A 15,502-nucleotide genomic window follows, 5' to 3' on the forward strand; every position below is an offset into this window, starting at 1 on the left:
TCCAATTTAGCTTTACCATCAGCATGAAATGATTTTCTTTTAGCTTTTGTGAGTTTACAAGGCCTCGTCCGCTACGAATCGCGATCAGGAGGCCAGCCGTTGGGCGGCCTAAAGAACCTTTCTTGGCTAACACTGTGTGGGTTTCATAGCCATCGAGTACTGGAGGATGTAGAAGCCATGTCTCTTGTAAACAGATGATGTCGTAGTTTGTTAGGTTTGAGGGTCCTGATGTTAAATGAAGGAAACCTCGGGTATTCCACGAGCACAATTTTATTTGGTCTTGGGCGTTTAAGTTTAGACAGTCTATTGTGTTGCTGTTGATCGTATTCTCGGGTGGCTATTTTTGTCGGTTTAGCTTTAAAGCCTTTGGTAACCATGACCAAAGCGATTGTAAAGATGAGTTTGAAGATGGGTTTGCTGTCACAGGATAGGGCTCGTTTTGAACTGTCCTTTGAAGTTTTTGACCTTCTTTTGGGAGCGTCCATCTACCAGACAGTTCCTTATACGCTGGGTTTAGTTTTTCAAGATCTTTAGCTGACCCCTTGGGTTGTGGTTTGTTGATTGGTTCAGTCTGGTTTGGTTTTTGGTCCAAAACTGTAACGGTCGTCGTTTTCTTTAGTGATTGACGACGTTTTTGGCATGAAGGCTGGGAGTATTCAGTTGCTTTTATTGATGCCTGGGAATCTTTATTTGCTTGGTGATTGCAAGTTTTGATTTCTCTCGAAGATTCAGTAAGGTCGTAGCCCATTATTAAAAGTTCTTCAAGTGCAGATTCCAGGGCGTTTTTTGTTGATTGTGACGCTATGTATAGGTGTGAAATTGCCCTGGATCCCTGATGGCTCGGGTCAACAATTTGGAGGTCTTCTGACTTTACTAGTGGTAGTTTCGGGATGTAGCTGAATAAGTCCATAACCGATCTTCTATTTAATATTACTTCATCGTAGTTTCCAGGGATCTGTTCTAGTTTCAATATCCACCGTATTAAAGGTTTAATGTGGTGTTTTGTGGTTTTTGATTTGTAGGTTGGTCGCTGGGCTTCCTTGATGGGGGCTCTTGTTGAAAATTTCTTTTGCTGCGCTTTAGGGCATGGAGTTTGAGGATTACTATGCGATCTATGAGATCGTCTTGTTGGTTGTCGGCTAGAGCCATTTTTTCGTGTTTCAATTTCTTGTTTTGGATAGTTAGTTTTAAGAACTATCAAGGACTCTCCAAATACAGGATCTGTTGATTTATGATTAGTCTTAGCCAGTCGCGTTCTTCGTTCTTCTAAAGTTAGAAATGGAGATTCTCTGGACTTTATTTCTTTATTAGGATTCCCTGTCAGAAGTATAGAAGTTGTAGATGAATCAGGTATTTCTTCCAGGTTTTGGTTTGAGAGTGTTGATTGATCAGTAATATGTTGAGTAATGTTCATCATGTCTTCGTTATTTAGGAATGCTTCTATTCCTCTAGGAGAAACGTTGGATGTTTCTTTTTCAGCTCTGCTTACCTCCTCAGTTTTCTTTGCGTTGCCCTTTATTTTTAGTGGGGTAAGAAGGTCTCCTTGAGCCTCTATAGCTTTTGAGCTTGTTGAGTCTGATTGGTAAATTGAAGGTGTTATTAATACTGGTTCTTGTTGGTGGGAGTTAGTTTTTTCCACCCCTTTAGTTAGCTTGGTTTTTTCTATCAAAAAAGTTGGTGGGACAGTTAAGTCAATGAAAGAAGGGTTTCGAGTACTTTCTGCGTTTGTTTGCGTAAATCCCTGGGAAATAAGGCACGTAGTTGAAGTCGGTTTTTGAGGTGGCGCCATAATCGGATCTTGGCTCGGTTTGGTCGTAGATACGAAAGACTTTGATTCTAGAGCCATGATGTAACCCTCCAAGAAAGTTATTTTGTTCAACATTGAAGTTTGAATCGCTGCATGGTCTTTCAGCGTGTCCCCTATTGTTTCATATAGTTTAATAAATGGATTGAGGGCTATCGATAGTGCTGACATCAAGGTGCAAGTGTCAAGCTTTTTTGGATGTGACTCAGTTGAAGAGTTGTCACGATGAGCAGCTGATTTAACTATCCCAGGAGTTGATGGTCGTGTAGATGGTGTGGTGGTGTTTAATGATCTTCTGGGGGGGAAGTCTGAAGAATATCTTCTTTGATTGGTATAATTGTCTAGGTTTGAGTAGAAAGAGTCTAAAGTTTTCTCAAACTGTAACTTATTTTTAGATTTGGCAGAATGTTGACTTCCACCTTCTTTCTCTTGAGTTTGTGGGATTAGGCTTAAGGGCTCACTTAGTGACTGTGGTACGATCGTCAGTACCTGGTCTTTGCGTTTGGTACTGTCGATTGGTCGATATATTGAATCATTGATCAGTGGTTGGTCATGTATCAAGAGTTGATGGGGGCCCGTTGCCGCCAAGCCAATTTGCTTTAATGGTGTCGAAATGGTTGGGAGGGGTGCAGAGCTCTCAACTTCGACTTGCTCTCGTGTGGCAGTCTGAGTACAACTCTGCGCTTCTTGATCATTGGTAAGAGTTTGTTGTGGACACAAAATGGGGACTGAAGTTGGAGGTTTCGCAGGGGTTATGCTTTCCAAAGCTGGCGTAGGATTAGTTATAGGAAGTACTGCCAGGTTTCGAGCCTGCGAAGACCCCAGCTCTTCCTGCATAATTTGTGGTATTTTTGAAGTCACTTGGCCTGAGAAGTGCCATTTTGTTGGGTCGATATCCGGAGCTGGCCAAGTATCGTCTTTTGTTTGAAGGATGGAGAGTCTTCGTTTAGCTTGAATCAATCTACGATATTTGCTAGGTGGTGTAATTGCATCAGCTGCCTCGAGAATTTCTGCATCTGTCAGCTCTTTACATTTTTCTTGGATGGCTTTGGAGTGCCTACTGAAAAAATCTGATAATAGCTTCAAAGGGCGTTGTGGTTTTTTACCGCCCTTTCTCATTGTTTTGGGGCCCACACGGGGAACTTTGGTAGGATGTGTTTGTTTAGGCAGGGATTTAACCAATCTTGTGGTTTCCACTTGGTTATTTGGCAATTCTAGGACTGAGTTTTTCTTAGTAGGGGCGTCGCTGGTTCGTGATCTCTTTTTTTTAATTATGTTGTTTGGCTCTTGCGGTGGTAACTTAATTTCTTGGCGCACAGTTGGACTTATTAAAGCCAGTGCAGTATTTTCTGGATTTGTCTTGTTTGTTGGTGACTTACTGTGAGTTTCTCTATGTACGATTGCTGATACCAAAAGGCCAACCGTAGGTGGCGCTGCAGTTATTACGCTTTCTTTCGCCGAGGTTGATGAGCCACGCTTGACTCCCAACCCACTCAGGCACTCCTATCCTGCCATCGATGGGCGCCGCTTCCCGGAGGCGCCAGGTGTCCGCACCTCTCCTTTCTTCCACTGGTTGACGTGGGGGGCGCCCTCTCTGGGGTCCACCCCCGACCCCGTCATGTCTGCTTCGAACTCCGTTGCAGCACTCGCTGCCTGCCCGCTCAACGCCACCTCCCCTTCGGGAGGCCGCGGAGCCGCGGCTGCAGCAGCGGTGGCGATCGAAGCGCTCGGCCCCAGTAGCGCCCTCGGGGGCTCCGGCGCAGGGCCCAAGGCGGTCCCCCCTCCGGCGGGCCTCCGAGTCCCAGACGTGGCCGCGACCAAAGTGAACACCAAAGTATGCAGCACTGGCTCCCTACCGGGGCGAGGCAAAACCCCAGAGGGTGCCGGCCCGGCCCGCGGGTTGCTGGCGGCCAGCTCCAATACTGCCGTCGGGGGAAAATCAGCGCCATCCACTCCCGGGACTACGACCTCCTCCTCAGGTAAGCCAGCTTCGCTGCAAGATGGTAAATGTTTGTTGTTGAATATGCCAGAACCTTTCTCGATAGCTTTTTGGTAGGGAATTTGAGCGTTAGTAGCACAGTTTCTGTTTCCTATGTTTGTTAGAATATTGGAGCTTGGGTTTGCGAGGATTTCTCGATCATCTGTTGTTTCCATTGAAGTCGAAGGGAGACCAGTTTGGAATTGGTGTTGTGTGGGTGATGTAGTTGTGGTTTTAGTTAGCAACTTGACTTTACTTCTTAAAGAACGGCTTGTAAGATCTTCTGAGTTCAACCGTTGTGGCTTTGGAGGTGATGGGGCTGCCAGGCCCGTCTTGCCTGGCATGACTGCAAGACTGCCACTCACCGCCACTCCGCGTCCGCTCCGCGGAATAAGTGAGATTTTGTAGAATAGGTGAAGCGGGAGACACACCTCTCAAGAATAGAGCTGGAAAAAACACTGGCTGCTGCAAGACTGCCACTCACCGCCACTCCGCGTCCGCTCCGCCGAGTAAGTGAGATTTTGTAGAATAGGTGAAGCGGGAGACACACCTCTCAAGAATAGAGCTGAAAAAACACTGGCTGCTGCAAGACTGCCACTCACCGCCACTCCGCGTCCGCTCCGCAGAGTAAGTGAGATTTTGTAGAATAGGTGAAGCGGGAGACACACCTCTCAAGAATAGAGCTGGAAAAAACACTGGCTGCTGCAAGACTGCCACTCACCGCCACTCCGCGTCCGCTCCGCGGATTAAGTGAGATTTTGTAGAATAGGTGAAGCGGGAGACACACCTCTCAAGAATAGAGCTGGAAAAAACACTGGCTGCTGCAAGACTGCCACTCACCGCCACTCCGCTACTAATATGTCCATATGCTACTAATATGTCCTTTTCAACTATAAAACGGTCTTTCCCTGACTAAAGGAAGTTTCCCATTCACTACTTCGCCTAACCAAGAAAATCGAGGGCTTACTTCAGAAAGGTATCAATGGTTGGACGTACCCTAAGATACCAGCCCACCTTCAGATGAGGGCTCCAGCCAAGCAGACTAGCAAACTAAAGGGTATTAGAACAATCCTTACACTGGGTGTGTGGGGTATGATACAATCAATCAATCAATCAATCAATCAAGTTTATTCGGATGTGTAAAAACAACCATTAAACAACAAATAAAACACATTGATACACAGTTCCAATTTACAAATTCATAAGATTACCAGTCCATGAGAATACAATCAATAAACATTTCCTAAATGCAGTATAAAAATACATTTAATTATTAAAAAAAAAATTTATCTCAACAGAGGCTATATTCTAAAATCATTGAGTGAAGGATCATACCAGAAGCTATACACGTACCATTTGTCCGATTGCAGATGCAATTATACTTTATTTACAGGCCTTCGCCACCTTGTAGTTTCAGAATACTATTTCTGAAATACATCGCTCTTTTCAAAAACGTCAGGAAAGCCCATGCTTTAAAAACTGTTTCAGCACTCAGAAGGAACACTAGAGCAGCCCTATGAGTGCGGATCACTGTCTTCTTAAGGGCAGGGATCAAAGTCAGTTTACATATACCGACATACCCAGTACAGAAGAACAGCAAATGGGAGAGATCTTCTCTACAATAACCACAAACTGGGCAGCTAGCTGTGACGAGAGAACCCCTCCACTTATAAATATTACCATTCAGCCGAAGGCAGTTGAACTGTGCCCTAGAGATCAACCACCTGTCTTTTTTCAACGCACTCCAGAGCAAATACGGTTGAATTCCCGTTACACAGCTAATGCTGGAGTGCAATTCGCCATTACTATGGCCATGCTCCAGCAACATTCTTTTCCTTACTATCACTTCACCCAACATGGCTTTATAAACAGTCCCCTCACTCTTGGATATAAGTGAAGCAGGCAGAAAAAGGGCACCCAAATTAGCTTCCCCCAGAGATGAAAAGACATACGCTAATCAAGGATACCACATCACACCTCTAAAATAGCAAACTAGGTAAAGAATATATACAAGAGACTTACAACACAGAACAGTTCAATCACTCCGTCAAAACATCCACTTTTCCAATCCCCACAACCTGAACTAATTTCACACTCATACTCCAAGTCGACCCTTAAAAAGACACCTTAAATCAAAGAAACAAACCTCTTCACCCCTATTTCCCCTGTTGATTATCACCCCAAATGTGCAATCATATGAACAGGAGGTGCTCTGATGTGGTGCTCCATCAAATCGTCCTGAAGAGCTAGGCCACAGCACCACTTCTCTTGGGAGCAGACAAACCTTTAATCAATATGATGTCTGCAGATCTATTTTTCACCATGCATGGAAGACTCCCTACAATGAGGCGCTGCAGCTGAGTGGTACAGACAGAAGACCTCCAATGCCTCGGAAAGCCTGGGTCCTGGCTGGCTTGACAATTTTGTGACAGCAGACCCCTAATTACCTCAGCCCAAACTGGGTCCACCACCTGAGGAACCAGTGCACGATTTTTACATAAAGCAAGTTTTACTGTACAATTATCCGGGGAGCAGTATATGGTGCTGTAGGATGAAACTAACCCAAGTCTCAATGAACTACATCAATAGTTACATTTTTGAATATTTTGGCAACAAATTTAACACTCCCAGATATTTTATTATCAATCACCCCTCAAATATTATTGGACAAAACATTTACAAAGAACTTTGATCTTTTACAAATTCATTCTTTCTCATTGGTCATCAACACTCTTTAGGACCATCTTCAGATCATATTCAAAGTCTGCCTTTGCTGGGGATTCGTCAGTGGTAGGTTGTGACATCATGATAAAATGAAACATTCACATATAACATAATTCATTACTTAATAACAACTGGCCTAGAGCCTTTAACATTAAGTTAACATCTAGACTCTCACTGACACGCCCGGCCAGCCGGCTCTCTCTACCTGCAGTAATGTTTACTCTATCTACAGCCTACTCAGGACCAACCTGTAACCCGGTCCTCACTCGCCACTGTAACTACTTTGTGCCTATTCTCTGTACATACTATTCTCTGTATATTCTACTCTTGTATGCAAACATTCAGAGCCTGGACTATTGTATGCTCTGTCTGCTGTATTATGATGCTTGTGTAACGATATGTAACTCTGCTGTGCACATGATTATGCGCCCAGCTACATGAGGGTTTGGATGCTCTTTATAAATAAACAAACTAAACTAAACTAAACTAAACTAAACTAAACTAAACTAAACTAAACTAAGTGTGATTTGCACATGGCCCACTCGGATATTGTAGCAATACGAGGGAGGGCTGAATAAACAGGTTTGTTTGAACTACAGATTGTGATGTAACCCACCCTATACTCCTATCTCCTATTAAGACATTCTAATGTATACAACCTTTACTCCAGCACTCTGTGAACACAATTTGACTCTGGAAACCCTGGCCTCGGGACCCATCTTTATTGCTAGCCCAAACAAATGTTCAATCCCCTCTACGCTACTTCAATGCAAAAAGCAACATTACGTCTGTTTGTTGCAGAAATGTTAAACCATAAACCTTTATCCTGCTTGCAAGCTGACCTAATGGATGATTAATTTTCCCTCCTTGAACCCCCTAGGTCCAAAAAATCTAAATGTTCCAGCTGCCTAAAATGCATTGTGTAACTGCTAACTCTAAATTATGAATAAGCTCACAAAACCGCACTGCATGCAGATTTATATAAACACTTTATTAAACTTCTTTCATATGCTTCTCTGTGTGATAAAAACCTTCTTCATATATTTATCCATGAGTATGTTTTATAAAAGTTATTCCTTCTTTACTGCAGAATCTCTCCATCTTCCAGTTTCCATGGTTTTCAGAGCACCCTGTGTGTAAATCGTGTTCATATTGTATTTGCGGTTTAAAAAGTGTATCTTTCTATGTGCATGCAACTCTAATACGTATCAGTTTTAGACAACATTAACGCTAAAAAATAACACATCTCATCCACAAATAACTATCCTCAATACATATGACATTGCAACATCACGCCCAGTTCACTGCCACCCCTGAGTATTTAATATGCCGCAAACAACATGAACCGCTCATAATCATGAGTACTCCTCCTGAATACCCCAACCATAGCATCAGCCCGCCCACCATTCAAGGGCCTTAATTTGCCCGCTCAGTGATTTTGAACTTCCATAGACACATGTCTGAAAAAGTTCAAGCTTTGCAAGAAAGACCAAACAACCCAAAATATGTGTCCTTCTGAGAATCACTGAATATGTTTACCCTGTGTGATTCATGGCTTGCATATGACTTGTCCTTTTGATTTTTGCCAGCTTACAGATTTGGAATTGATCATTATTTAACGAGATTGTTAATTATTGGAGAGGATAATAACATGCATTCTTTTGTCGGAAAAGATTTAGAGGTTAATGTATCAACCACAGGGATGTTTGTTTGCAAGTTATTATTTTTCTTTGTATTGGTTAAACATTGAAATTCCACATCTATCAAACCACACTATGATGCAAGCCTATTTACATAGACACCACTAAGAATACAGGAACTCCTAATGCAAAACCTTTTTTTGGACATGTCTTAAACAATTGGTTTGAACCACCTCTGCCAACATTGCCTATCAATGATTTTGATATACAATTCTGTACATTCTTCTTACTGGGAATTCATGAAGTATACTGTACAGTATACATTACAAGTAAACATATAGAGCAGTTTCCAATCAATCCAGTGCATTGTCACAGTGTTCTTCTTCTTAATTAATGTAGAGAAGGAGCCAAGTACACCCACCTCAAGCACTGCTCCCATATTGCCAATATGTTGGGAACCAAAGTATGAAATACGTGCAGTGCCAGTGAAGATACCAATACCAAGGAGAATCTTGGAAGCAAGGTTCCCATTGAGAAAACCATACCGGCATACACGACAATAGGATGGCCATTTGAATGAAATCTCAGAAGCAGTGGGAAAAATGAGAAAAAGGGAAGATTGGTGATGTCACGCGAAGCAGGTCTGATGCATTCAGAAGAGATGAAGAGGCAAGAGAACCTAAACATTTTATAGGTGTTAAGAAAGTGTCAAAGATAAATAAAATTTCAAGATCGAGATGAAGATGTTTATGCTACAGAAATGATTAAGATAACACATCCTTTTAAATGTGTACAGATGCAAGAAATACAAGCAGACAAAGTTTTCTTAAGGCTAGCTATGTAGTGAACAGATTGGGGCATGCACCAAATATATATATGTATAGGAGTGAATGAACTATGGACAATTCCACTATGCATTTTACCAGAGCAATTGAATTACAGAGGTGATTCAAAGAAAGGTGAGGCTGGACCACCACCAAGAAGCCAATGTTCTGTTCAGACAGGGGTTACAAGTGTGTGAAAAGAACAAATTCCTGTTCAGAAGACGGGCACGAGAACAATGAAGACGTCAGAGGTTCATTAAATAAAAGTATTTTAAATGCAGCAGAACTCTAAAACATGGTCTTCAGTTATGTGGATGAGTGAAAATAAATAATCATGACATGCTACACCAACTCCAGGAGACAGTGGCCCTCATTACGACCCAGGCGGTAAGTTACTGCCTGGGTCGTACCCTTACCACCATGGCGTAAACTACATTTACGCCATGGTGATTGGCGGATTTACCGCCCCATTCCAAGGTGAGTGAGGCGGTAAATCCCCATTTCCCATTTTACCCTTCCCCATTCCCATTTTCGCCCCATAGGGCATAATGGGAATGGGGAAAGGCGATAATTACGGCACTGTAAATTACGGTGCCGTAATTATCGCCAAGGTCCCTTTGCGGCATGGATTTTAACGGCTGCAAAAAAGCAGCCGTTAAAAGCCATCCCGCAAAGGGAACCTTGTAATCAGGCGTTAAGGGTCGGCGCCGTTTACGGCGCCGTAAACCCCTTAACGCCTGAGTCAGAATGAGGGCCAGTGTATGCTATACTCCCTCTTATTCTCAGGCACGAAGAACAAACTCAAGGGCAATCTTCAAAGGGCCAATTGACTGGCAGATAGCAGAGTGATGATGGATATTAGGCTAATTGGTGGGAAGCTATGGTCAAGACCAACCCTCTAGCACCTGGATGCCAGCCTGCATGCTGCGGTGTATGTGTCATGATGCCTACCCCCGGGAACCCAGAGCAAGTCCAGCAACCCCGGAAGCAGGCATCAAGTTACCCCAAGCAATCCCAACAACCCCTGCTAGGGGCTCTTTGGGTGCAGTCCTGGTGCCTATGGCACCAGGCTCATATGGAGAGTCAGTCCTGGTGCCATAGGTGCCATAGGCGCCAGGCTCGTAGATTAAAACTTACCTGATGCAGACCATGCTGCAAACTTACCTGATGCAGACCATGCTGCAAGAGCTCCAAGCCAAAAGAGGCTTGGAAGGGACTATTTTACATAGGGACTATTTTTTTACTCAGGTGGGGCTGGGAGGAATACTTACCTGGGACTACTTTGGAGGCTATTTAAACCACGCCCGAAGAGCAGCACACGCTTTGCATTATTCTGCATCCAGCAGTGTAACGCTCACCGTGCCTGCAAGTCTGCATCCAGTCTTCTGCCACGCCCACCTCGAGTTTGGAGCTCCTAGAAAAAGGGAGAAAGAAGGAGAAAAGGTTAGAACAAGAGCAATACCTTTGATCCTTACCTGAATTCCCGATTCATCGCGCCTTCGAGCTGGAAGAAAGAAGTTATTTTGTGCGCGTCGCCTCGCCTGCTTCATCGCAGCGCTGGACTCACCGGCCTTCGCAGCATCTTCACATTTCACTGCATCCTCCTGCATGTTCCCGCCGCACTCTGGCACCTAAGGCGAAGACAAGAACAGCAAGGTGAGCCAAGGGAATACCCCCCATAGACTTACCTGATTTTACCACCGGGGGTACTATTCTTCTTCACGGGTCGGCGCAGCTTCCACTGCATCCTAGCCGAACCCCGGCCCCTAAGGGGAAACAAAAGGACAGCAAGGTGAAACAAGGGACTAACAAGGGGAACCCTCCTCACCACAAAAGACTTACCTGACTTTACCGCCGGAGGCATTATTCCCACAAGACTTTCTCTCAGCGCCTGAATAAGGGAGAAAGCAATAGGTTACATATGGACATTACTTTATTGAACTGTGTTGGATAATACAAATCCTTACCAGAACATTACCGGTTGCCACGAGGAACTCTTCAGTAAGGTCAAGCTGCAACCTGCAAGGAATCGGACAAGAGTGAAAGTCAGGCATTTGAACTCTTACGAAATACATACTTATGGCGTCTTGCCGGGAATATCGGAGTCAATATTGTCATGGAACTCACAATTCCTTTGAGCCAGTGAAGCAACTGGTTATCTACGCGCCCTTGCGCTCAATGCAGGATGGAGAGCTCATCTATTCAAGTCATCAGGTGAGACTATAAGAGGGGACATCGAAAGTGATCAGTGGGGAGAACAACGGGGTGGTGGGATTTACGCTCAACTCCACGGGTGGTTAATTCCCTTTCTCCACTTGCAGAAGAATATTCCTATGGGCCAAGCAAACAAAGCTAGGTGGGCCAGTCCAGTCCATCATCTCGGCCATAGATGTCACATTGGTGGAGATCGCAGCAGTCCAGTCCAGATCGACGCCTCTGTGGGAGCCAGGTGAGCGTAACATTATGTGAAAAAGTACTACGGGTACAAGGGTGCCAACCAATTATAGGGGCCCATGTAGTAAAGTGCCCTATAGTTTGTGTAACTAATGGGATGTTGTGTATTTGATGACGTTCGCAGTGACCAGCACTAGAGAAGGGCTTAGTTGCCCCACCTGATGTTAGAGACCCAATCACTTTCTCAACAAGAATGGAACGTATACCTAAATGTTCCCTCTAATCCTATCGCTTTCTCAAATAGGTTTTTGTATTTTACCATGTATGATGATGTAGTAGTGACAAGTTTTTACCATATAACCTGCTTTTTTCTGAAACTTGCTGAGTGAGGAGATCGAGAGAATTGTTGATGTTTGTTGTAACTCCCTGTTTTAGACAATTGCAATAAAAATGATGTGATTTGCCAACTTCCTGAGTTAGTTTGATTATTGATGTTTGTGTATCTTCTGCATCCTCATCCATCTCAAATATTGCAATCTCGTTTTGGAGGGCTGGGTCTGTAACCCATGTTCATTAATGTATTTAGAAAGAAGGAAGAGGATCCTTTTTAATATATAAAATTACCATATCAGATGTTATCAGGAGAGAATTGTGATCACGCTATGGCATAATGTCTATGGAGGAGCATCACTTACATAGAAACGATAACCAACAAAAAATATGGTTTGTCATAAAAACCAAGGTCAAATTCAGTACAAAACAACACTTGGCTGAAATTGCACCATTACATTTTAGAACTGTATGTCGGTGCTACAGATAAGGTTGACCCGGGGTAACAAAAATTAGCTGCAAGATTGTACCATTATGGGCATGATTTACCACAATGTAGCTGCAAAAACGTTTTTCTGAGAACAGTGATAGATATTTTATTATTCTGACAGTGATTTGGAAAAGTAAGCAGTACTTGCATGAAGCCTGATCAAAGATTTAGAGGCAACTAAAGTGAAAGAATACCATTCATCCTGAAACTAACACAAAACTAAAAACATTGATATGATTCTGCAAACATTTTGTAGAGGATATGGAACACGGGCAAACACTAAGAAATGTGAGAGAAATGCTAAAAGGACTGTGCTTATGTAAATACGAAATTTGAGGAGACAGTGAATGGGAAGAGGAGGCTATTGCCCATGGTAATATTGTCCAACACTTAATATGGAGTAACGCTTTTTTCAGGACATCCCAGCCCACCAGGATAATGGAATGTCAGGGAGTAAACATCCATAGAACCCAGGATTTCACCCTACTCCATGATGTGCCATCACTGCTCCCTAATCTGCTGTGGGTCATCCCACTACTGACCACTGCTTCAGTCACATCTTTTGTCCACTGCCTCACTAGCCTAGCTGCATCCTTGCAACACCTCTCCTTCCCATCCTCGTTAATCTAGTGAGGACACCAGCAGTCACCTCTCCCATCTCCCACTCTGTTCCATAGTGCTAGTCCATGTCCCACTTGGTTTCTACATTTTACCATGTTACTGTGATAATGCATCCTGCCGTAACTCCTTTTCCCTTACATCCCCCCATTTCATCCATTTATGGTTCCCCTAATGTTAGCCTCTGGGTGCTGAAAACCTTATTACACCCAACCCTGGAAATATAAGCCAATATTTTATGGTAGGCCTCATTACCTTACCAAACTTTCCGGGGGCTTTTAAGGTGGGCTTGTGATCCCCTCCCCCTCCAGTCATGCTCATCTTTATCTAAACACAATTTAACATATTATTTGTCAATAAGAAAATAAAACAGCATTATTGTTGGCAACATCTTTGTGTGAAGGACATTATAGGGACCAATTATGTGACTGGTCGTGTGACCTGAGAATTCCTGTGACAGAGCTTGGCCAGGTCTCCTCACCAATGCCCTCTGTGTGGACATCACAAAGGGAAGCTTGGGATGCAGCCTTCACATGCATTTTAGAGCCTGTGTTCCAAGTGTGCTGATTGGGAGAGCTGGAAACAGTGAAAACATCAATTGAGAAGCATTACGTGAAGTCTTCTTCTGTGCTTAGAACTTGTATTCTACACTTTTGTATTATGTTATATAGATGTATATAGCATGACCTTGCACTAGCTCAAGGCATAGTTAAGGTTAAGATGGAGTCTCTATTGCATTTCAGTAAATAACTCTTCTTAATAACCTTTGAACAGCTGCATGAGAAAATCTGAAAATATTCCAGAGTAATATTACGAGGCACTCACCGGTGCATGCAAAATTTTCCATTTCTACATTAACGGCTTCATAGTTTAGAAAAAGTTTACTTTGATCACATTTTGAAAAGCTTTTAACAGAAAGTTTCCCAGAGGAAAACATATTAATATTTTGGTCCAGATATCTCAAAATTGGCTGCTTCAATTTTCCACATTTTATGCACGCGTCTATATGTTAGCTGTAATTGGTGCACTGAAACAAATGTGCAAAGCAACTTTGCCAATTTTTAGATGTTACAAATTGAAAATATATCTTTATATGATGCATGCTCAATGATAACCAAGTTTGTCACTGGAAAAAAAATATACCACCCATATGTAGGGCAGCTACAACCACATCCAGCAAACACACTCACCGACAGTGCATACACATTACAAACAGATTCTCAAGCAAGGAAATACATAATGTACACATTCCAATATACATTAAATCAAGGAAATACAGAACTCACACGCAACATACGCACCACCCACATTGCATACACAATCCAACATAAACTCATGCAAGGGAATACAAAATTCATGCATACCACATTCATCCACCCACAACATACACACACACCCACACTGCTTACACATTACAACATACACTCAAACAACGAAATACAGAATTCAAACACAACACACACACGCACAACTTATGCACCCACCCACACTGGGTACACATTCCAACAGATAATCAAGAAAGGAAATACAGAAGTCACACACAACATACACATGCACTACATACACCCACACACACTGTGTACCCATTCCAACATACACTCAAGAAAGGAAACATGGAATTCATGCATAACACACACACACAAAACATATGCACCCACCTACCCTGATTACTCATTCAACCATACAGACAAGCAAGGAAATACAGAATTCACACACAACACACACAACACGCATGCAGACAAACACAACATAGATACCCTCACACTGCCTACAGCTTCCAAAATACCCTCAAACAAGGAAATATAGAATTCACACACAACACACACAACTTACATGCCCGCACACACTGTGTACACACCCAAACATACATTAAAGCATTATAATGAAAACATACACTCACCCACACTGCAAATACATTACAACCAATACAAAATCAAGTAAATACAGAACAATTTGTTAACAACAAAAAGATGCTGTTTGCCGAAATGTCAAGCAGCCCAACCTAACCAGCCCAACCAAAAAAAAAAAGAACAATGCAATATACAAAAAATGCAAGTAAAGCATAGCCTTACTGCAAAACATAATGTGTTCCTGCAACAATATTACCGAACCATAAACTGTTCCCCTCATTTCCTAAATGAACTCCATCCACCCGAAAAATACTATCAATGTCACTTTTAATATTCTGGTGAAAAATAAAATGCAGGCAATGTTCAACAGATCATTTGTACATCCATCAATTTGCAGTGCTGCACGCACAATTCATTTTGCAATGGTTTTCACGTCCACGCATACAAAATTCTACGTGATGCTCAGGAGGAAAATGGAATTTGTGTTTCTTGGAAACAATCCTGCTTAGACTATCAAGTCAGTTTTAATGTTAAAACATAATTCACTTTCTTTTCCATGGCCTAAATTGTTGCCACCAGCATGTATTACAGTTCAGGTTGTTTTTTGCTGCTGTCATAATGTACAACCAGTTTATCGATTGTGTGTGTACAGTTGCCACTACGATATCCATGCCATTGCACATTTTAATTTTTAATTGTTGAAACAGTGAGCATTTGCCTTAAATAATATTCCAGCCAGAAAACCCAGGAGTCACCAAATATTTCCATGATTTTTTTTCCTGCATTCAAAGAAAGGTCTTTCAATCACCAGGCGCTTATGGAAAAATCTATATACAAATTCATGTGAATT

Source organism: Ambystoma mexicanum, chromosome 14, assembly GCF_040938575.1.
Source record: "Ambystoma mexicanum isolate Mex_15411 chromosome 14, UKY_AmexF1_1, whole genome shotgun sequence".
In the NCBI taxonomy this organism is placed as follows: domain Eukaryota; kingdom Metazoa; phylum Chordata; class Amphibia; order Caudata; family Ambystomatidae; genus Ambystoma; species Ambystoma mexicanum.